The sequence below is a fragment of the Pezoporus flaviventris genome, unplaced genomic scaffold, assembly GCF_033815535.1.
Source record: "Pezoporus flaviventris isolate CSIRO_AGI_PZ_B2104156 unplaced genomic scaffold, CSIRO_AGI_Pfla_v1 ptg000036l, whole genome shotgun sequence".
Lineage (NCBI taxonomy): Eukaryota > Metazoa > Chordata > Aves > Psittaciformes > Psittacidae > Pezoporus > Pezoporus flaviventris.
In genome coordinates this window covers 14,985,120-15,006,223 of record NW_026892584.1, presented here as the reverse complement: position 1 = coordinate 15,006,223, position 21,104 = coordinate 14,985,120, and the positions used below count along the sequence as shown (strand labels likewise).

At 43.1% G+C, this 21,104-nt stretch overlaps 1 protein-coding gene and 1 long non-coding RNA gene across 5 annotated transcripts in view; one reads left to right on the top strand and one right to left on the bottom strand.

Annotated features, from left to right (window-relative positions):
• The window catches only part of RAD51B (RAD51 paralog B), a 457,006-nt gene that overhangs the window by 382,310 nt on the left and 53,592 nt on the right, over positions 1 to 21,104 (top strand). The window lies entirely within an intron of this gene.
• LOC133274288 (uncharacterized) lies at positions 14,257 to 20,968 on the bottom strand. Its single transcript, XR_009745097.1, has 3 exons — positions 20,447 to 20,968; positions 19,372 to 19,497; positions 14,257 to 14,867 (listed from the first exon to the last, which is right to left on the bottom strand). It is a non-coding gene; the product is annotated as an uncharacterized LOC133274288 (long non-coding RNA).

Sequence of the window (21,104 nt, the reverse complement as noted above, 5' to 3'; positions counted from 1 at the left end):
ACTTTCAGCTGGGATCTCGGACATAAGTGAATATGTAAGTCATTAAATGACTCTTCACAGGTTCAAAAGGATACTATTAATGAAATCAGAATACTTAATATCTGTTAGTTGAATAAACCCCAACAATTCTGATTCTCTGGTCTGTTAAGCCATGTGAAAGCATAAAATGTCCTTAGAGCAGTCAGCCACCCAGTAGAGAATTCCTCCTGCTTAGCATTTCATTGATGAGAACAACCGGCTGCCAATTCCCTCCCTTGTAGATATGTATAAGAAAACAATTTGAAATAAATCTCAGTGTTCTCTATCTTCTGCTGAATTAATTCTTCAGGGTAGTCCTGTTACAAATGAGAGCTTGGCACCTCAGGGCCAAATATCTGCAACTAGCTTCTCCCCGTGCCCTAACGTCTTCTGCTAAACGCTGTCAGAGAGAGCAGAGAAACACTTTTTGCAGTATTAAAAAAGTTCAAATCATTTGTGTTAGTACAGAACTCATGCCAGGTCCACCCAGACCCAGAAGCTGATTTTATGCTATCATAGAAATCTTGGGACCCCCTTCTTCACTGGTATAATCATCACAGAATCTTAGAATACCACTGAAGGAGGGACCACACTGATCATCTGGCCCAACCTTTCTAGACAAGCATGACCTAGACTAGATGTCCCAGCACTTTGTCCAGTTGAATTTTTGAAGTATCCAACACTGGGGAATCCACCACTTCCCTGAGGAGATTGTTCCAGTGCGTGCTTGTTCTCATTGTGAAAAATTTTCCTCATGTCAAGTCAGAATCTCCCCAAGAATAACTTGAGCCCATTACCCCTCGTCTTTTCCGTGTGACTAAAAAGGGAGTCTCTGTCTTCTTTGTAGCCACCCTTTAAATACTGGAACATGGTGATAAGATCTCCCCTGAGCCTTCTTTTCTCTAGGCTGAAAAACCCGTTCTCTTAGCCTTAAATCCACAGGGAGGAATTTGGGCTGCAGTATGGATTCTGTTTTACAGAATCTGATCACTGTCTGGATTCATGTGCCAAAAATTCCTTTCATAGCACTCAGGGTGACACCTTTCTTCCAGGTTCCAGTCTGCCCAGAGCAGATTGTTTGCACAGAGTGAAAACGTGTGCACTGAGTTTCCCATGCTAAATAAAGGTAGTCTAATGGTAAATAATAAACCCACATGATGGTGGAGGTGAGGGTCATCTGGTGTTTACATAGGGAACAGAGATAGAGGAAGAAAGTTCCGGTTTGCTTTTTAGAAGCATTCTAGATTGGTATCTCCAGCTTTCTGAGTATAACCTGCAGTCAGAGCTCCTCCACAGCCTCACCAGGTCCAGGCCCCTGACTGTGCTTGGCCTCTTCCTATGCATTGTGATAGATTTTTATGCGGGAATTTACTCAAAAGGTGGAGTGATTCATGAAAACTGCTCGGTGCAACAACATGTGAAAATCTGTTTCTCCTTTTTGCTGTAAGTTGTGATCCACTGGCACAGGTTTCCCAGAGAAGCTGTGGGTGCCCCATCCCTGGCAGTATTCAAGGCCAGGCTGGACAGGGCTTGGAAAAATCTGGTCTAGTGCAAGGTGTCCCTGCTCAAGGCAGGGGGGTTAGAATTGAATGATCTTCAGGGTCCCTTGCAACCCAAACCACTCTATGATTCTATGAAATAGGTCTCTTTGGGGCTGATAATGACCATCAGAGTCACAGTACTGTAAAAAAATGCCTTACCTCTGCAAGGATAAAAATACCATCCTTTTTTATGCATCCACACCTTCTCTGTATTAGGAAAATTGCTGGCTGCTACTGATGTAGAGTAAAAATGGGTGTAGATAAGCCTCTGGTGAAAAAGGTTTCCATTCAGCGGCAGACTAGGACAAGCAGAGATTGGCACTACTCAGAAACCAGGCACAGAAAGCTGCAAGGTTGCAGCAAAATCATGTCTGGTGATAGCACGTGCTATTGGCATCCTATGACAATAGTGGGTATGCTTCGTAGCATGAAGAAGGTCTTGGCTGTGCCAAAGAAGGGCAGACCAGTCCTTTTCTGCCAGGCACTATCAATACTATAAATAGATGCTTTGGGAGTTTATTTCTGGGAATATCTTGCAGTTAGAAGGTAGCATGTCAGTAAAACCAGGGATTACAATTTGTAGCCATAGACTAAGGCCAGGATATATTTTCAACAGTGGGAAGTTATTGCTGTCCTACTTATTCCTCTGCCTGTGCATGTTGATATGTAAGCTGTGACCATGCATTTGTCATTGTGAAGTGAGCCACAACAGGGAATGTTAAGGTTTTGGATGTTTTTTTGTCCAGCCAAACTATCCCTAAATCAGTTTGTTTCCTTTATTCAGCTAGTGCAACAGTTGTGTAAGGAGTTGCACTGCACCAAGGGTAGGGAGGTGGACTAAGAAGAAATGTGTCGATTTTGATCCAGAAAAAAGCCATATAGAAGAACAAATGTAAAAAGTCTTGATTTTCTGAGCTAGTCACATTTCATCCCCTCTATCATCAGTGCTAGTTGCAAAGGTAGATTTTTGGCTTTAAAAGATTAATAACATGCCAGTACTAATAGGCTGGAGATCCGTGGACATGTGTTGAATTCCCAGGACTTTTGCTGCCTCTTAGCAAAACCAGTGGGAGTTTTCAGGTATAGCAAGTATACCTAATATTATAGGAGTACTTGTAAGTAATTGTATGTATTATTCCATTTTTGGAGAACTATGAGCAAGAAAACAAATGCTCCTTAACAAAGGTAATCATTTTAAAATGTGTGAGAGTTCACTTTGTACTCTCTTCTTTCTACCTTTTTGTATCATTGCTGGTTTACAAAGGTACTGCTCATGGATGAGGGATGCTTTTAGCTTCCTGCATGCCAATATCTCTGTCAGGAATTTAAGTGGCATGTTGATGGAGCACATTAAATTTTTATTCCTAGCTAAATAATATTTAATCTAAAAGTGATATCTAATCTGTTGGTATTAGCTTGCTAATAAAGCGCCTGATAGAGTTAGATGAGTTGAACTGGAAATGTTTTACCTCTGTTTTTCTCTAAGTACAGGCCGCAGTCAGTGCCTGGATAAGCTGACCCTGCAGTGTTTTGGCCAGTTCAGTCTTAACATGCCCAAAGCAACAGGTTTTTTTGCCTTTTCCTCTGCTTTCTGAGCTCTTCTGTGCGTACTGTCTGTGGGAAGTGTCTGCTCACACCTGGGGGAAATACAAAATGCCAAGTGCCGTTAATTGCTTCTGGAACAGTACAAAGAATTGTTTAGACTAGATTTACTTTTCTGATTTGTGCTTAGAGACAGAGCTGACCTCTGCCAGAACTACAAAGAGCACCCAGCTGAGGCTGTTAATATCTCTTAGGAAACAGTTCAGGAACCAGCCTAGCTCACTGCCCAGTGCTGTGGTGATTACAGTAAATCCTCATCTTCTGCAGACTTCAGCAGGGTGTTTGCAGTCAGCAGTTCTGATTCAAACCTTAGAGAGCAAAGAATGTAAAATACTTATCAAAACCCACTCAGTTGTAACAGCTTTCATTTATAGTACCTCAAACCGATGCGTTTTCCTCAAAAACAGGACACGTGCTTGAGGGGAGCATGAGGAAGAAAAAGCTCTATGTCACCTTTAGTGAGAGCAACATCGTCTTCTTGTCTCTTGTCTTTGGCACTTTGATCTCACGAAGTCAGATCCCACCACACAGCTCTGCTCAAGCCTCTGTACTTTCTTTAATAAGTGTCCTTATTTCCCCAATCCTTTTATCAGCCTAAGTATTGATACAATGATTTACATGACTGTTTCTAACATTGCCCTTGCACACTGCAGCATAGGCATTGCTACAGTTTCTGTTGTTGTTTAAGTCTCTATAGCTCTTAATGTCAATCTCTGCCTCATTTTGTTGGCATCCTCATCTCACTGTTCTGTGAATCCTGTATGTTGCCTTCTTTCTGCTCAGCTCTCAGGGTAGCAAAGGTACCTACTTCCCATCCTTTCTGTTGCTGATAGGTATGGCTCTAAAAACAAATAAAATGCTTCTGTCACTCCTCGTTCTGCATTGAAAAAACATTCATTGTTTTAAATCATGCACATTTATTCTAATACTGGTGAAGAGCATATGAGCATACTGCAAAATAGGTACTTCTGCAGCTTCTGTGGGTGAGTTTGGTCTTGCTCCAGTTCACATACATGTATATCACAAACGCTGGTACATTACTTGGCAGAGTCTAGCCTAGAAACTATGTATTTAATACAACAAGGAACAAGATCTCTCCTTTACCCCTTAGGGACAGGCCTGTAGTACGTATGAGTAATAAAGCTGTCTAATTACATAGAAAGGCTGATTCTGAATCTATCTCAAAAGCAGCCTTACCTGTGCACAAGGCACATGACAGCACTAATTTAGACAGAAACAACTTGAAGTTTATAAATAAAAGGATATACAGGTCCCTACAAACCTTAGCTGATCTTGAAGCCAGATCAAAAATAGACGTTTGGTTTTGACTTCCTCCAAAACCGCCTGTTTCAGAAATATGTCCCTTTTTTGGTCTGTTATTTGTAAATACAAGCATAGTAAAGACTGATGGCTAAAGCAGCCAGATCTGAGAACTCCCGGCTTCTTTTCAAAATGGTTGCTGCTCTGGTCTGTGCTTTGAAGGCAACGGGCTACTTTTCACCTGGCACTGCAGGCAGGATGCAGCTTCTCCTCTCAACTCACAGCCCTCAGATCTCTGCTATTTTTCACCAAGTTTAGGGACTTGGTGCCTGTGCACAGGTAATGCTTTCTGCTCAGTTTTTTTTTTCTCTTGGCAGCAAACCACTGCCTTGAAGCTGAAAGCTAGATTAATTTGAATACCAGGAAATACTTTGGCATTTGTGGATCTGACTATCTTTCTACTGTTTTGTCAGTGATAGTGTTTACTTTCATCTCAGTTATCCTTTAAATAGCCTCAGTGTGCCTGAGTTCAGCACCTCAGCTTTAATGAAAATAGGTTTTGTTTGTTATTTGAGATGTCCTTCAAAGTGATGAAGGTGGAGGCTCTGGGATTCTGGAATCTTAGATCTGAGAAACTGCCTGGAAACAAGAGTGACACTGAAGAGCTGATGAAATGTTTATATCAAGTGAGGGGCAGAACAAAAACTGTGCAAGTGATGGAAGGGGAACTTGATTGTTCAACACCCTGCTTTTATAACTGTAGTGAGGAATATAGAGAAAGTGTTACACCATTTTCATTTTGAATCTACTGCATCTATAAAAGGTAGACTTACTTGGTGCTTGTTCTGTTTACAAGTAGGTGTAGGAGAACACATGGTAACCTACAATGCTTTGCAAAGAATTTGTAACAGTCATAACTGAGTTCAGTTACACTATGGAGTACCTTTGCAGATGCAAGTTGCCTTAGGGAAAAAGTTTTCCATGCTAACTAAGGAACATATTTAGGCCATTTCAGCCACATAAGGGAAATTAATGTACAGAAAAGGTCAGTGCCCTAATTGTTCTGTGCCAGAAATTCTTTGAGGTGGTATTTATACTGAACTGTGCATTATCTGTACCCTGTTTATATATATATGTGCTAACTCTACACAGCATTTCTGCTTTTAGAAGCTCTTATAATAACATAAACCCCAGGGTTTCATTTATCCTTCTCCCAGCCTGATTGTTCTTTTTTCTTTATAATTCACTTCATTGCCTAACACTGGCAAGTTAAGTTTTGTTCATTTTTTTGCTCTTTTTTGTTCCTTTCTTTCCCCCATCCCCCTCCACGAATTATTGCAAGTCATTGTGCACTAAATATAGTTCTGCTTTCTGCTTTCCAGATGCTGAGAGCTTGGCTTACATCCTCACAGCATTCCTGCCTAATTCTCTCTCTCTGTGTCACACACATACAACTATTCAAAGCAAATTTATTGAGTTCAGTGCATCAAGAAAATCTTGATAGTTCTCTTTGTGGAATGGAGAGTAAGTTTTAGTAAAACTTACTCATGTTAAATGTTTGCCAGCTTTATGCTCAACTACTGTACCTGTATTCATTGTTGCGAGGGCCCAATATGTGGTTGTTGCTGACTTAAATATTCTGTAAAAGCTTTTATCTCTGCACACATCTCACTGTGTGTTTTGGCTATTTAGATCTCAGGTTTTACAGCCTGATCTAGCCAGGCAAATTTCACTTCTAGTCCCACTGGAGTACACTGGAATGTTAGGCCAGTTTCAATGATGTTTCAGCTCAAAATGTGGAAGTTCCACAGGAAAAGCCAGTATAGTAGAAGAGTATATACATGTTTGAGCCACAGCTGAAGAGTCAGTTTGAACACGATTAGAAACTTACTACAGCCATCCAGATCAACACTAATTTTCAGGAAAATTAACTTTCTGCTCTATTTCTTTTGTGAGCTGGTGCTGGTATCCCCATAAGAGCTGGCCACCAGGCAAGTGACTGTTCTGGTAAGGCTCAAGTAGTTCCTTTATAGGGTATGTAATATCCCTAGCTTATAAAGCAGTTTGGACTAGCAAAAGGCAGAGAAAAATCTTCATTTATCAGCAATTAGTAGTGCCTCACACCAGTGCAGTATTTTTTTTATAGGAAGGATCCCAATTAAAGATCCATATTTATGCTGAAATTTGCGAGGACCAATGTATTTGGACCCTTTACCCACTATTGAAATGCAGCTGTGGTACAGCATGGCAGCTGTTTAGGGCAGGAAGCAAGGAAAATGTTGTGTTTAATCAAAATTGCAGTGGTAATTGATTGGCAGAACATATTTACCCTGAAGATGGGGCTGTACTGCCAAACACAGTGGGTAATCCTGATTGGGTCTTTGGCACATTATTTTAATACAAATTCAAAGAACTATTAGGTTTTAGACTTGGTTAATGCACCAGGATTAAATTTCTCTGCAATCTTTTGTAAACTGCTTCAAATCTGTGTTGGCCATGGCCTCTTCTCCCTCTGGACAGCACTGTTCCTGTTCAGAATATTGCCTGGGAGAAGATCAAGCCCTGTCCCACCACTAACCCCTTTCCTGCAGCATCTGCTCCTGAGAATTGCATCAGCCTAGCAGGCTGTGAGATGGGATGGAAAAAACAGAGGACTCTGGCTCTGTGCCATTACTTAATTTCCATAATGCTTACTTAAAGTCATAAACCTACAAAGCCTACAGAACATCAGCAAAGTTGTGAGGCCGGATAAAATCCAGTTCTGGGACAGATCTGTGCAATGCACAGAGTATTCTATGGGCTGTTGAGAAGCAGCTTCCCGGGAGGTTTCCAGCCCTTGAGATTCCAGAGGAACTATGGTCCCAGGCGCTGCTGCCAGAGCTGCCCCATAGTAGCTTGCACGTAAATGGTAGTATCAGCCTATGGCTTTCTGTGCATTCACTTCAAAAAAGGCTGCAGCAGCCCCCACCCAGAGTCTCTAGCAATACAGGGAGCATGTCATTCAAAACAGAAAATAGCTGTAGTTCAGCACGGGGCTAGCGGGAAAGGATCACGCAGGGCATGTTACAGAAGCTCTCCTGGCATCCTGCTCTCCTGAAGGCTGAGTAGGGAAGGGGCAGGGGTGGGTGAAGGCAGTGACCGTTCTTGGGGCCTAACAAGGGGCCACATTGTTCTTGGGCCTATCAGTTGGTTTCTGATTCACCCGCAGCCAATGTGCCATGATCAGATCACAGCTGGCCCAAGGATATGCTTTCCACTGCATTTAGCGCTTGGAACAGCCCCAGGTTTCGGGAACACATGGTGGGGAGGAGGGGACAGCTGTGAGACAAGAGAAGGGAGCTGATTTTTGCCTTCTCTCACAATGAGCTTTTCTTTCATAATTTGAACATGTTAGCAGCATTCCACGTAGTAAAATTAATTTGGAGCCTATCTAGATCTGGGTGAAGGGCAGACAGAGGGGAAGGAGGATGGAACAGGCAGTGGGTGCTTGCATGGCTGCATGCCCCCGCCAGCAGTGCCCTCTCTCGCTGGTCAGCTGTGCGTCTGCTCATGACAGATTATAGATGGATGCCGAGTACTCAGCCTATGTCTTTGCTCAGCTCAGAGCTTTACAATAGCTTTGTTTGTTTCCAACCTGGGGGTTATGTAGTTGCTACATCCCAGGAGGGTGTCTTTGGCAGTAGCTGAGCTTCCTTGTATGTGAGCAGCAACTGGCTTCATGGCAAGGAAAGGGAAGGTCCCGAGTGCAACTGCGAACTGAGCTGGCTTTCAGTTCCGGGCAGACCTTCTCATTTATCTTTGCAGCACAGTACTTCTGAGTGATTCCTGACTTTTTTGTTCCAATTTCCTGTTAAACAATAGCACACCATTCCTCACCTCCTATCCTAAGCTTCCCTGTGTTTTGTAAATGGTTTTGCTGTTTCACATAGGGCTGGCTGCAATTCAGGGAGGAATGAAGTGGTCCCTGTCTGTTTGCAGGTCTTTAAAGCAAATCTGGAATCTCCTTGACATTCACATCCCATCAGGAATTTTCATCTCCCTTTTCCTCCAGAGCTGATTTGAGAAAGGCAGCTGTGAGTGGCATGCCCTGCCATCAGCTTCTCTGCTCCTCTGCAGAACATCAGTAATGAACTACAGCTTGTCAGGGAAATCTGCAGTTCCCTACCTATGGCCTATACTTTGTAGCCCTATAAAGTATTTTAATGCTAGAGAAAGTCACTCTGTTAATCAACAAAGGTAACAAGCCAAAGTTTTTCTCCTTCCCCTTACAGGGCCTCTATTCTATAAGGAGTCATAGAAGTTAAACGTTGAAAAAGACCTGCAGTGTAATTGAGTCCATGTCCTAGTAGTGTGGGGGTGTTCTCTTATTACAGATTTTTATTGTTATGTCAGCCTGGTTTGAAGCAATCTCTGCAGCATGATTTACGCGTTCTCTTGAAATACTATGCTCAGTTTAACACATTCCAACATCTTGAGGGTTTTCCCGATACAGTTATCTAAATGCTTCCTCTAAAAATTGATCCAGTTTCTCTCAGTCAGAGCGTTCCTCTTCTACAACATGGTTCATTCTAGTGAAAAAAACAATTCCCTTTTCCTTTAAAGGGGCTAGTGGGACAGCCAGTCTGCTGTTTGGCCAGGCTGCAGTTGGATCTCATTTCTCAACCCCACCCTTCCCTTTCTCTGAGGAGGAGGAGGGGCAGTCTTCATATTTTCCCTTTAAGCTGAGCTATGAAAAATAGCTGTTTGCCAGAATCTTTCACCTTGGCCGTATACCCTCACAGATGTTTTCTACAGCATAAACAAAGCAGCAAAGAATGTTGGGGCACGGGGGAGGCACAGTAGTTGGGAACGGGAGAGATCAGGGTGGAGAATTACAGCTCCAGCCGCTCGACTGTAGTTTGCCTTTCAGAAATGCGCAAGAGCTGCTCCCAGCTCTCTATTAGACTACAGTTGTATGAATGAGTCAGAGTATGGGTCTTGAGTACCACAACCTCATAATCAGAGTTTTTTGCTGGAGCAAGTGATTTTGTCACTTCATCCGTTCTGCTACATTTTAGACCAAATAAAATGTCCAAATGACTGTGAAGCAGGTTGCAACTGCTGATTTTGAAGGGAAATTACTTAAAGAAAGGAAGGCAGGAACCATTGTTGTCAGGAACCTGACAGCTGTCAAAGAAGGTGATGTTATTTCTAGGATAAGTATTTCTAGCTGTTGCTGCTGATTGAATGCAAGGCATAGCCACGAGTCCAGTAAGATCCTGATGAGATTCTGACAAGAGGAGATGGTGGCAGTGATGTGGTTGTTCACCTAAGCCTCTGTGTTGTTTCAGAATACTGCTTTGGGCCAGTGGAAAAGTTTTTACTGTAAACAAAGTCGGTTCTTGTTTAGGAGCCTTGAAAGGAAATTCATAATGATCAGTGTAAACCACCTGGTGCAGATGAAAGGGATCAGGAATCTGAGCACTACTTAAACAATCTGAGGCTTGGGAGGGAACCTCAAAATATCGCCTATCGTCACATACAAATCACAAAGAACATATTGGTCATATTTGAGTATATCCCAGAGGATCAGTTTGTGAGCCCTCCTGCATATGCTGGTGGGTTGAGAGGCACCGAAACAAAGGGGACCATGGTTGGAAAGATTTGCATATTAAGGAAAAGAATGTGGAATGTATGTATTATGTGTGGCAAGAGTGTGGAACTAATGACTTATGACAGGGATACAACTATGGAATTAATGTGATTTGGCAGCCAGGCATTAATATGGAATGGACAATTTTGAATGAAGCAAAACAGGAGTGCATAAGACAGTAGCCGAAGCTAGTCCCTTGCATAGGAGCTGTATCAAGGGAAGGTTTCTTACACACATATATGCAAGACTGGACAGAGTTTATCCTAATGTCATTATTAGGAAGTAGATAAAGATCTTTATTTGTATTTGTAGGGTGTGAGAAGCTTTTACTCTGTTGAGTTGACATGAAGAATCCTTTTGAGCATAGGTCCTGCTGGTTTGTGTGGTTACGATTTAACTTTCATTGTTTATGGCTCTAATAAATGTAGGCTTCTCTATGGAGAATGTGAAGATTAATGTATTTACGGCTATCAAACATACGTTTGTGTATAGCTGAGCACAAGATCTACTACCCTAAATACTCTTAAAAATCCTTGACAGCTTAGGGCACGGTGAAGTTGGTTCATGTTTCATGGGGGTCCCAGGAAGCTTTGGTAGTCATGGTACTTGGTTTTTGTCAGCAAAAAGTTCCTGAGAAACAGCTCCCATTAAAAACAGCACAGCGTTTTCCAAAATTATCTCATTCTTTACATATTTTTCTGTGCCATGTAAGGTATCATGTTAAGATTCAGACTCACCAAAGCATTCTCAGCTGCTCAGTATTTATTCAAGCTAATAAACAAGAGTAAATAATCTCTGAAATGTTATTTGTAGTCATTTGGAAGTCCGTATCAGTACAGGTCACACTGCCGTATGCCGTGGTTAGGGCTCTGTTGAAGGAAAAGATTTTCTACAGCACATTGGTAGCTCCAAGTAATAAACTGTGGTCATTACTTTTGAGCTCCATTTGTTCACTGTGCCATATTCCTGACAGTTTCTAGAGAACGTAATTTGTTCAGATACATGTTCGCATCTTATCTTGCATTTGCTAATTTGCTAATGGAGAAGTTCTCACCTGGGGCCAGCACTTTCCTGGCTCTCCCTGTGTCTAACTAGTGCACTAACATGCATGTCTCGGGTCCCATCATCTCTGCTTGATATCTCTGTGCTGAAAGAGGGGAACATCCTGGGGTTATGAGAGTGATTAAAAGAATGGTAGACATGAGTGTGTTACAGCAGTGTGCAGGCTGGCTCCAAATGGGGGTGAGAAACAGATGTGCCAGGAATGAACCAACAAAGAGCTATGGATGAATGAAGTGTGGCTGAACTGTGCAAAGGGGGTTTCTGTGGAAAGGATTTTGTCTGTTCTGTGCATACTTCTGCTATGTCTGTCAGCCTCAATAGAATTGTCCCCACTGAACTATCAGCTTTTGCATGACTCCAGCATGTTCCTGCAGCCAGTCCAGTCTGAAATCTGTTTCTCTCTATGGTGGTAAGAATGCAATCCTTCTGGGCCTTTTAGTGTAGGAAGCAGCTAAATATAATTGTCTTAAAACCAGGAAACAAAACGTTAAGTTTATGCCAGCCTGTAACTCAGCCATGAGCCTGCCCTCTAAGCAATGCCTCAGCATGCTGGTCACACACACTAATGCTATTGCTCTCACCACTGCTACAAAAGAGTGTCACAAGAGCTCTGCAGGAGACTAACACCTTTTCTTTGTTGAAGCCATGGTTGCATGAGGGGATAGAGCAGCATCAGCATTCCATAAATACTGCTACCTTATAAGCAGTATTTTGCAGTATCTCTGCCACTCAAGAGAAGGTGTTACCTATGTGTGGGAGTCCTCACTCACATGCTTAGTTTGCTAAGCATAAACCATTCCAACCATTCCAGGCTTGGTAGGTGTTACCAGCAATAGCCTCTCACCCTACAGAGCCCTTCCAAAACATGGCTTGTCAGCTCAACTCTGGGATCTGAGAGACACACAGCAACATAGAAATACTGTTCAGAAGGGACCTCTGGAGGTATCTACTCCAACATCCTGCTCAAAGCAGAGCTGTTGCCAGCACTTAACAGGTCAGCTGTGACTTTGTCTAGCCAAGTTGTGAAAATATCCGAGGATGGAGATTGCACAACCTCTCTAGGTAACCCATTCCAGTGTTGTACTACTTTCACAATGGAAAGCTTTTTCCTGATGTTCAATGCAAACCTTGATAGTGCTCTTGTGAGACCTCACTTGGAGTATTGTGTGCAGTTCTGTTGTCCTCAACATAAAAAGGACATGGAACTGTTGGAACAAGTCCAGAGGAGGCCATGAAGATAATCAGGGGACTGGAGCACCTCCCATATGAAGACAGGCTGAGAAAGTTGGGGCTGTTCAGCCTGGAGAAGAGAAGGCTGCGTGGAGACCTCATAGCAGCCTTCCAGTATCTGAAGGGGGCCTATAGGGATGCTGGAGAGGGACTCTTCACTAGAGACTGTAGTGATAGGACAAGGGGTAACGGGTTCAAACTTAAACAGGGGAAGTTTAGATGGGATATAAGGAAGAAGTTCTTTACGGTAGGGGTGGTGAGGCACTGGAATGGGTTGCCGTTGTTGTGAATGCTCCAGTCCCTGGCAGTGTTCAAGGCCAGGTTGAACAGAGCCTTGGGTGATATGGTTTAGTGTGAGGTGTCCCTGCCCATGGCAGGGGGGTTGGAACTAGATGATCTTAAGGTCCTTTCTAACCCTAACTATTCTATGATTCTGTGATCCTACACACTTATACTGACGTATCTGAAAGACCCACAGGTGTAATGAGACATACCTGATACTCTGAAGTTCACGTCTGTCTCTCACCATCACAGCTCTGCCATGTTGCTTCTTTTGTTGCTTCTACATTACAGCTACATGTGACATAGCAAACACAGCTGTGGAGCAGGCAACTGAAAGCTGGATCTGAAAGCTGATGAGCACTATCCAGATAGTAGCTTGCTCACTTGGCCATTCTTTGCATCTACTGACTGTAGAGTCACATTATCCAAAAGACCCACTACAGAACCAAGGATGATCTGTATAACACTGACCACAGGCTCTTCTCTGGTCACACTGCCTTGAGCATAAAGCCTTATTCTTGGCTATAAAGGAATTCCCATGAAGCTGTTCTTTGAAGATTTCAAGAAATGGGACTATGAGAGTACTTTGGCATTATGTTACTTTAATTTGGTAGCAGCCTTTCTGAGGAGCCGGAAGCAGTGTTGGGATGGGACAGAGCTCATAGTGCTTGTGGCTGCTGTGAACCTTAGCTTGTAATTTTATGGTTTTGGGGGAAAGGTGTTAAACTCCAGTTGCTCCTCACAGTACAGAGTGGCGCAAACCACCACTGTGTAGCTCTAGGGGTATACTACTAACTGTTTGCAGTATTTAATACAAAACCCAGCAATGAATGAGTCTTTTTCATTCCTGTGATTGCATGTGCAGACATTGATTGAAGTCACCCTGGTGCTGTCTTTTTGTGTGCAGGAAGCTGTGCTGAAACTTCAAAATTATTTCTCTTACAGCTGTAGTTTCTTACTAGAAAGAAAGATTGTCTTGAGGGGTGATAATAGCAACTGGAAGTGGTTTTGTCTTCTTGTCACCTGTCCCACTCCACTGTTAGACACTATAAACTGTCATCATAAAATCTATGATGAATGAATAAGTTGCTTTTCTACTTCATAAATAATGAGTCTTTCCCACTTTTAAGTTTCTACCAGAAAGTTTTCCCTTTCTGGACTCTTAGAAATAAGTTCACTTCCCTTGACATCCAGAACTTATTTCTGAAGGAACAACTTAAGAAATGTTTTAAAGATGATCCCTGGTTGAATCACCAGTAAGTACCACTTCCTGCTTCACCCTCCCCCCTCACTGGAGTTCTCTCAGTCACATACCTGACCTGAACCTGATTAGTTTGTGAGAGCTAGAAAGTTTGCCGCCCGTGGTGTGGCTGTGGGCCAGGCAGGCAGAGTTCTCTGTGCCTGGTACTGTAGTTGTGAAATCTTGCTTGATGGACAGGAGATTATTCTGCTGTTTGGTTTTGGTTGTGGTTTTTTTTTTCAGCAAATGCCCTGTAAATGTGCAGGAGCAGATTTTGGAGCTCAGAGAGCTGACTCTTCAGAGACCATGGTGCCAGAAAGATTCCCATGTCCGTCACATTGCTGAGAGCCAAAGAGAAGCAAGAGCACTTTCAGTTCAAAGAATATTAAAAAAAAAACAAACCAAACTTCACACTTTTTTGTCCTGCTTTTACAAAAGTCCTCATTCTTATTTTTCGATATCTGTTTACAACTCTTATTGCACAATGTATCCTTTATCAGGTCCTCAGCAGTAGTGTATGTATTGCTGCAGCAGCAGGACTTGTTACTATGCTTCTCTACCAAAATAAGGGGCTGGTTTTGAGCTCTTACAAAGAGCCCTGCTGAACAGTCCTATTGACTTCTTCAAAGCTGCTTGCATCTGTAACATTTATGGCATTGAGTGCTGCTCCTTGTACAGCCCTAGGAATCAAACATAGTGGGGAAGAATCCTCCTGCCATCACAGGCAATATGAAATGGGTCACCGGTCTTTCTCATGCCATTATAGTGTTCTTCACAGCAGAGGGACAAAATGCAGCCTGGTGGTGTGCGTCCCTGCATTTGTATCTTGCTTAACTGTATATTTTTCCTCCCCTCTACTGTTGTCCCTGTAGATTTTCCAGGGGATGTACTACTCAACAGTAAATGTGTCCACTTATTTGCATGGATATTGTGGTGATGTAATCTTCTCTCCTTCCTGAATCATCAGCATTCTACATTTTTGTTGGGGCAATGCAGCACTCTGAAAAAGAGGGCCAGCAGGCATGTAAGAGCCAGGCATTGTGTGGACAGGCTCTATGCAGCATTCACAGTGTAATTCCACCAGTTCATCTCAGACCTAGGTAGTCTCACTCTTCTAGAAGTCTGGGGTTCTTCAGCTCTACTATTAATGCACACTGGTCCCAACTTGCAGCTTTTATTCCAGTCCTTGTGTTCTGTCAAGCTGGTTCCCAGTCCGCACTCTCTCCTGAATCTTCTGGAGCCTAGTCCTTGTTTCTAGTCCTAAAAGTCTGCCAGAATCTCCATGCAATTTATTCTGCCAGACTGTCAAATCTTTCATCAGTCAACCCCTTACCTGAGGCTCTAAAAATATCCATAAATACGAATTTCACAATGACTTGTAGTGATTACTGGTCTGGAACTTCCGCTTTGGAAATTGAGTCTTTAAAGAACTGATGCTCAAAACAGCTTTCTGTAAGTCATCCCCATATGTTTTTTAACAAACATTGCCCGCAGGTAGTTGTAGGTAGAGCACAGATCCACATCCATTCCAGCCAACCTAAATCAGGGCTGCTATTGCCCAGCCATGCTCCTGTGTTTCCTCAACACAAACAGTAGTATCTGACTCTGAAATAGCATAGTTCAGGGAGCTAAACTGGCTGAAAATTAGGACTACAAAAAACCCCAGGGTTTTTACCCATGTCTGTTCTCAAAGTAAAAAGCACTAAAAGTGCATGAAGATTCTGTATAGTTAAGTAATCAGATTATTGGATTTTTGGATAAGGAATCTCAAACACAACCAGAATTAGAAATTATGAATTGCATGTATGCCATGGTTGAATTTTCAAGATTAAGAGTTCAGTGCTGATCTGAGTCCTTAATCTAGCCTACTAGGAAAATTGAGATCCAGAAGAAATTAGCATAATCCCTAAGGAGCTAGTGGGAATTCTTTCCACTGCTGAGCTGAATGTAGTTTTAAAGGTTTTCTGGAGTTTGGGAATACTAACTAATAATTTTTGTTATATTTGGTTAAATCACTGTTCTGCTTTCAGCATAAGAGAATGTGAATAACATTAAAACCGCTATATCAGTTATTTTTATCCCATCGTCCATGGATCCATCAGGGTCCACTGACTTCTAAGCATTCTGCTAAAGATAAATGAAAACAGCAAAAACACTGTCGGGAGACTTACATTAACAATGTAGTGATCAGGCACTCCTTTGGAAAATGGCCCCTGCTCCAGGTAATTTCTGCAAATTAGTAGAAACCTCAACAGCAGGGAAGAAATGATCAGGTGCAGATCTCTATCGTATCCCCAAGCTCAGGCTGTTAGGGGTGTATGGGAATCATTCCCATCTGATAGCAATTTAGGCACCATTACAAATGCATTGTTTCTGTTAAGGTCCTTGAGAATGGATGGCTGCATCACAAAAAACAGCTTTACATTTTGGATTATATGGATTGATGATGATAATCCCAACAGACGAGTAAGAGGAGAATTGTGATGGGAGCTTAGTAAGCCTTAGCTTTGGAACTGATCCATAGGTTGTGAGAAGGGTGGGACAAGTTTGAAGTGGTCTTGAGATTTCTGTGTAATGAGCATTCAACTTCTTATCAATGTTTAGTTTTATTTAAAAATGAAGGCTGTGAGAGTTAGTTGCTTTAGAAGGTCTCCAGTGTTTAGAAACGTGCCCTGCCTTTCCTCTTATCTTTGGAAATTCTTGTTTATCCAGCATAAAAAAATTCATGGACAGATTCTGCCTTCAAGATCTGTAAGCCCGATCAGTGCTTTAAAACCCCTGGAAGCAACGGCTTTGTTTATCTCCAGAAGTCCAAGAATAAGCTGATTTTGCTATTTTTAATCTATCCGGAAATATGCAAAGAAGAGAGCTTAATTGCAAACAGACCAAACCTTATATAGGAAATGGGTACATCCCTCAGGGGCACCTAAAAAGTGAATGTCTGAAATTAAACTCATATACTCTTCTCCCTTACTCCCTGAAGCACGTACTCTTGGGATGAAAGGGAAGGCTGTGGGCTAGCATCATATCCCAGTAGTTTCTATCCATTACAGCACTCTGGCTATCTTAATATTCAATTAACAGATGTTTCCCAGCATGTATGAGCGCGAGGTGACTAGTTGTGTGTGTTTGTGATGAAACCATTAAAGAGAACAGAGAGAAATTAGAAAAATAATGGCTCCATTGCTAGGATCTTAATTTGGTTACCAGAGAAAAACGAAGCAGGAGTACTGTGAGTCTGAAATTTCACCCACACTTTTCTCAAGAGAGCACTACCACACCCAGCCAGCAAACAGTGGTGAAGCCTTGCACCATGAAAGCCATTCCCATCACCTGCCCAGTGATTCTTAAATCCGGGTTGTCTTTTTCTCAACTTCCACATATTGCAGTCTGTAATGGGTAACATGTAAGGTCCTAAGGTGAACCAGATACATTTAGCTTAACTAAAAATTTCCCTGCCCATGGAGAAAAGGAATGACATTGCTTTTGTATAGGCACAGTAGCAGATTCTGACTGCCAGTACCATTTTAGTGTTAGCTCTTCCACTAGTTATTGCATGACCAGTAGGCTCATCGGACATTACTCCCTCTGCATGTGTCATACTCTGCAGCATGGAGCTTGGACAGAGCATTGGCCCACAACTGTGTGTTACTGCACATTTGGAAACAAGCCTATCCCAGAGTTCCTCAGACACCTGCTCTGATGCACATCTATCAGTCAGGCATGTTTTGCTGAATTCCAGCAAATGGCAATGGCATGACTGGGCTCTCTCAGTTATCCCCCAGTCTTGCAACTGCAGCCCTTACCCCACTTCATAAAATGATAGAACGGTTTGGGTTGGAAGGGGTCTTAAAGACTATCTAGTCCAGCCCCCTGCCATTGACCGGGACACCTCACACTAGACCAGGTTTTTCCAAGCCCTGTCCAACCTGGCCTTGAGCACTGCCAGGGATGGGGCATCCACAGCTTCTCTGGACAACCTGTGCCAGTGCCTCACCACCCTCGCGGCAAAGAATTTTTTCCTAATGTCTATTCTAAATCTCCCCTATGTCATCTTAAAGCCATTCCCCCTTGTCCTGTCACTACATGCCCTTGTAAGAAGTCCCTTTATAGGTTTCCTGTAGGCCCCATTTACATATCAGAAGACTGTTACAAGGTCTCCACGCAGCCTTCTCTTCTCCAGGCTGAACAAGCCCAACTCTCTCAGCCTGCCTCAATAGGAAAGGTGCTCCAGTCCTCTGATCATGGTCATGGCCCTCTGGACTCGCTCAAATAGGTCTGCATCCCTCTTGTGTTAGGGGCCCCCGAGCTCGGTAACTTTCACGCCTAGTCTCTGGCCATCTGTGGAGCACACCAAACAGTTCCTGTGTGGTGCCTACTTGCCTTCAGTCCAGAAAACCTGTTGCGCCACGTGCTCTCAGTAGCATCTGCTGTGCTGTCTGGGCCACATTCTTTTGAATCTGTAACCTAGCCTCCATGTTCTGTGGCCTAATAGCCAAAACCGTCTGGGTAACATCCTACATGCTGAGTGACCTGCCGGCAAGAGTGCACACAGGGGACCAAAGAGCTGTAGATTTATTGCTTGTAAACCAAAAAGTATATTAAAAAAAGAAGAGATAAAAATAGATGGGGAGCTTGGGGACCAGAAAGGCAGCCAGTGGAGATTAGATGCACTGCTGGTTGACTCATCCAGCTTTTCTATTGTAGCACAGTTCCAATAACGGCTGTATTATTTCAGCTTTTGTGCAGTGAGCAGACATTTGTTTCACATCGAAGCTTTTTCACATGAATGTGCTCCATTTTTCATTTCTTCTTGCCCTTCCCAACATTTCTGCTGGCAATTATGAATGGTAGAGGTGGTGACTCCAAAAGAGTATTAGCCAACTTCTCAGCTGGTATAAATCAGCAACACCCCCTGGTATTTACTAGAGCTGCGCAGCTTTATAGCAGTTGAATCTGCACTAACTGTTCTTTTAAAACATCTCCCACCCTATAAAGAGCTGTGTTTGCTTCACTGGTGGATTCTGAAATTAATGGGAAGTAGTGAACTGACTGCCTCACAGAGCATGTGCAGCACACGTCTTGGCAGGATCCGTTTCCTAAGGTTCTGTTCATCCTGTTAAATCCACTTCTGTTCTTTCTGAGGGATTTTTTTGTGGCAGCCTGTTGTGTCCTGTGTGCTGGACCTGGGCTATGATCTGCCGCCTTGCAGAAGGCTTGCACACGGGCCACCCACTGCCTGCTAGCTCAGTGTGTCACCATGCTTTTAGCTCCCTTCTCACTGCAATTAGTTAAAACCCTCCTGGGCCTGCATGAAAGTGGCTATGAGGAATAGTTCCTCATATGAAAATACGTGGAATGTGTGTCAGGCTTTGTTAGCTGTTCACAGCTTGCTTTGTGGTTTGGAAAGTGCTACCCTGCCAACTTGAGCTCCATTCAGAGGCAGAGGAGTTTTGTAGAAACGGACTTAGAAATAACCACGGGGAAGGAGGAGAAGTATTTACCTGAAATGAAATGAGATCAGGTGGATCTACATGTGCAGTGGAGGCTGTGCATTTGTTACAGGATAGTGGTGTTTTGTGGCTCCTACAATGAGTGTAGACTGAAGGAACACTTCGTGTTCTGTGCAGCTTTTCAGAAAAGACCATTTAAAGGTGATTTCATGAGGCAGAACCTGATGACCAGGTGGGTCACTTCCCACCCATGTTCTTATCATCAGCCTTTGAGCAAGCCAACCTCTGCAGTGTTGACAAGTGGTGACTAGGTACCTGTATATTTTCACTGGGATTTTGCTGTGGTTTTAGTTGAGATGTTTATTTGCATGTTGCCTTCATTGGTTTCTCTACACGTATTACACGGAGTAAGTACTATGGACTGTGTAGCTGTGCTCACCAGAAAAAATGCCTTTCTCTCTTCCATTTTTTTCTTAGCAGCATGGAAGTGGGAAGGAGAATCTGGCAAAATGTGACTTTGTTTCGTCAGAATCTGCTCCCTGATAGTGAAAGCTGTATGATAAGAGGCGTTTTCATGGCCAGCTTCTGAGTAGTGTGTGTAGCTTGTAGCCCACCCCTACAAAAGACATACACAGATCCTTTAAAAAAACACAGTTAAAAGCCTGAACTTGATGCCCAGGCAGCTATATAACCAAAAAGAAGGTCTAAGTGAATCCGCAGTCAATTTCCACAAGCACATATGAATAAAGTGACTCTGTAAGAACGTGAGTTATCACCACCTATTTTCTACGACACAAAAAACAGCACTTTTTTTTTTTTCACAAACTTTCTAAGCTCATGAATTTCTGATGACAGTCACAGGAATAAATGATGAGGTAACAGCAGCTTTGTGCAAGATTGAGATAAATTTGGGTCTGAAATAAATGAAGACCTCTGTAAGAGGTAGAGTTAGGAAATAAGTGTGTGGGAAAATTGGAGTGAGTGAGACGGCAGCAGGGAAAAGGAAGCCACAGTACAAATTAAAGATTGCAAGTAACAGGGCTGGGTGCCAAGAGCCTCAGAAAAGAAAAGGAAAAAAAAATCCTTGATTAGCTAAACTGTTTGCTTTACTATATAAAAAAATGACCTCCTTGAGGAGCCTGGAGCCCTGGCCTCCTGGGAGTCTGAGTACGTGCAGGCGAGCTGCTGCCCTGCTGATGGCAACACAAATGCTCCAGCGCCAATCTTCTGCCCTGTGGATTTCCAGGTGCAAATGCTTCATCTGGCAGGAGCTCTGCCTGCATCAACCTTAAGATTTTATCCAGCCTGGCGATAATTTCCTTCTTCTCCAAACCACTGCAGTAATCTCAGTTCTACTAGCTACCTGAGAGCTAGTGTGTTGAAGGGAACCGCTGTCTCTCCAAGCAGCTATAATGTGTAGGCTAAGCATGACTTTCAAGTGGACAGATGAAGGACAGAGCATGTGACAAGCCCACACCTCCAGCAAAGCTCAGACTCCAGTTTTGGCTGCAGCAGCCGTTGAGGCTCCCCAGCTTCCCACAGACCTCCTAGATGCAGAGCACTGTATGATGATGTACCTTGCCCTCATTGTGAGTCCTTGCTCCTCAAGGAGTATCCCAGTCCTCCTGCCTCAAGGTCACAATGCCATCACCAAACTGAATCATTGCTGCAGAGTGGGAAATGAATGACCTTGGGCACCTAACACTTGCGTGGGTGTGCTTTTCATGCCTGCTGATACTTTATGAATGTGAGTGTTCTGTACTATACATAGTGGGAAAGGGGAG